Genomic DNA, 3238 nt, shown 5'->3' on the forward strand with positions numbered 1-3238 from the left:
GGGACTTTCAAGACTAGACTAGAAAAGGTTATGCAGCTTCTGCCTGGTTCTCTCAGAGCACTCACCATTATTTATTCATTTGTATTGTATTATCTTATATTGCGGTAATATTGGTTTACTATACTGTACATAATTTAGGAGTATAAATGCACAGCTCTTCAAATGTGTTTCTATACCACACATAGTCTACTGGGCCTCCTCTGTCTATTGCTCCTCACCTCACATACTCACTCTCCTTATAGACTTGATTTTATAGTTAGATTTCTAGGGTTTCTTTCAGTTTACCTTTGTCTGTTCTTTTGTTTTGTTACTTTGTATTTTATATATGAATAAAATCATAGAGAATACAATTCTCTTTCTGACTTATTTTCCTCCAATTCTATCTACATTGTCATGAATAGAAAAGCTTCCTCTTTTTATAGCTGAGTAGTATTCCACTGTCTATACATAGCATATCTTCTTAATCCATTTATCTGTTGTTGAGCACTTGTTTCCATACCTGACTGTTGTAAATAGTGCTTCAAGCATATATGATCATATGTAGCTCTTCAAATACAAATAATACAAAAACAATACTTTGTTTTGGATACTTAGGAGAAAGATTACTGGTTCATATAGTAGATTTTTAATTTTTTTCAAAACCTCCATATTGTTTCCCATAAGGGTTAGATCATTTTATATTCCCATTAACAATGTATGAGATTTCCTTTTTCTCCAAATCCTCATAAACTACTTGTTGTTTCTGGTCTTTTTGATATGGGTCATTCTCACAGATGTGAGGTAATATCTCATCATGGCTTTGATTGACTTGAAGACAATAAAGTTTTTTTTTTTTTCTGCTAAGTTTAGTCCATTCATAATATTAAGGGTATTAATACATGGGGGCTTGCTGGCATTGCTTTTATTGGATTTCTGGTTCTATTTCATTGTTCTGTTTTGTGGTTTTCTTCTCTTTAGATAGGTGACTCATTTAAACTTTTCATATAGAGAAGTCTAATGTTGGCAAATTCCTTCAGCTTTTTATAGGTCCAGGAAGGCCTTTATTTCTCCCTCATATTTGAAAGCCTTGCATAATATAGTATTCTTGCATGGCAGTTTCCACCTTTGAGTATTTTGAGTATGTCATGTACTCTCCTAGCACATTGAGTTTTTCCACAGAATGTTTAATACTCATTAAGTCTGAAGTTTCATGTGTGTCTTGGTATAGGGCTCACTGCATTTAGGTAATCCAATATTCTTTAAGCTTCATGGACTTATATATTTGGTTCTTTCCCCAGTTTGCTACTATTATTTCTTTGAATAATATTATTTCTTTGCCTTCTCTCTCTTCTTTTGCTGCCATCCTAATGGAGTCAGGTACTTCTTGATATGGTTTTCATGTTTTAGTATTTGTTTCTCTTCTCACATCTTTGTGTTACTATGTGAAGGTCATTGACTTGATCTTCCATAGCTTTCTTTAGAGTTTTGATCTCATTTACATCCAAAAATGGTTATTTTTTTATTTAAAGCTTTCATCTCTACCTTCTGTAGAAGATTTAATAGCCAGGGATTTATACTTGAGCTTTTGTTTGATTTTACTTCTGTGCTCTGAGCTCATTAATTTGTTTTTCTGAATTTTGTTGTTTCTTTGGTTAGCTTCCCTCTGTGGTATTACTTTGACTTGCCTTCTGCATTTTCTTCTCCTTGATTTTACTTAATATAGTAATTCTGAACTCTGTACCATAGGGAGATATAACCTTCCCATTCTTGTAATTTGATTCTGGAGAGTTGTTCTCACCTTATGATGTGTTCCCTCCAGATCTTCGTATGTTTCTACTTCTTTTGGTGTGCTCATTTTGCTACTTTAAATTTCTTTGCTTAAAAAAACAAACAAACAAACAAACAAACTGAGTAGCAATAATTAGAGTTGAACTACTTTTACTTTTCTTGCAGGTGGTATTGTGAATTTATTTGACTTGCGGGGCCTTTGTTAGTTCCCGAAGGACTTAGATTTATTTTGCAGTTACTGAGTCAGCAAGGGAAAGGATGGAGTTAAGAGTAGTCCAGTTGTTAGTGGGATTATGCTGGGATGGGGTAACCTGGCTCAGTTCGTTGCATTGCCAGTGTCTCTTCTCTGAAATTCCAGACCTAAGACTTGGCAGTTTATGTTGTCAGTGTACTTTTTATATAGGTTAATACCAGCCCTAGGAAGCTGTGGGGGATGTGCAGAAAGTGATGTCTACAGTGACTTCTCTGTTTTTTTCCTTACCAGGGATTTGGGGTGTTAAATGTTTTTTCTTGGGAGTGAAACAAGGAAACTCCTTCTTCACCATCTTGGTAATTTCATATTTGGGGGCACTCCTCTTTAGAGCTCTCAGTCGTTACGTAAAAAATCCAAGTACTTTGAGACAGTCATGCTGGTGAAGAGCAGACCACATGGACAAATAGGTTCTCAAAATAACAACAGGCATCAACTACCAAGCATGTGAGTGAAAAATACATTCCAATGATTCCATTACCCAGCTGTTGAGTGACCCCAGCTACTGTTCTGCACATTATGGATCAGACAATCATCCTCATTGTGTTCTGTCTAGATTCCTAACACAGAGAGAAAGCATAACAAAATGGTATTTCAAATGACTATGTATCAGAGTATATTTTTAATCAACATAGGTAACCAGCATAGGACATTAGTAAATAAAATATGATATGACATATACACTGAATGATACCTATGCTATAAAACTGCTAAAGATGGAATAGTTTTAGAAAAATACATGTCATATGACCCCTTGTATTCTGATCTGCCTTCTAGAAATGGACAAAAATCTATGATCTAACCTTTTTTTTTGGGGGGGGGGTTGTTTTTGGTTTATTATTATTATTTTTTTTGTTATCAGGTACTAGATTTAAAACTGGTTCTTCATTTACAACTCTTAATAGGCAAGCTCTTTAAGCCTGTTTTTCTATTTATAATTGTTTCAACCTCACAGGACTGTTATAATTATGAGCTTCCCTGGGTTAAGTCTCAGAGGTATGATGCTATCACTGCTGTAAGTGAGTTCAAGCCCCAGCCAGGGGGCTAACCGAAATATGGCCCAGCAGATCTCTCCTATCTCACCCACTGCTTCCCTTAGCAATATATCTCAATAGATCTGCCTATTTTGCTCCTCACCCTGTCTCTGGTGAATCCTCTCACCTCCTGCATCTCTGGCCTACAACCTAGTTCTTGTATGCATAAGTAACTAAATTTTTTTTT

At 35.3% G+C, this 3238-nt stretch overlaps 1 protein-coding gene across 1 annotated transcript in view; it reads right to left on the bottom strand.

Moving 5' to 3' along the window:
- Positions 1–803: 803 nt before the first annotated feature.
- The window catches only part of ESD (esterase D), a 35359-nt gene continuing 32924 nt past the window's right edge, over positions 804–3238 (bottom strand). Inside the window, exon 11 of the mRNA XM_004680259.2 lies at positions 804–1856. The gene's annotated coding sequence lies outside the window, so the exon portion shown is untranslated. The remainder of the gene's footprint in view (positions 1857–3238) is intronic.

This window comes from Condylura cristata, unplaced genomic scaffold, assembly GCF_000260355.1.
Source record: "Condylura cristata isolate star-nosed mole 26May11 unplaced genomic scaffold, ConCri1.0 scaffold00010, whole genome shotgun sequence".
Lineage (NCBI taxonomy): Eukaryota > Metazoa > Chordata > Mammalia > Eulipotyphla > Talpidae > Condylura > Condylura cristata.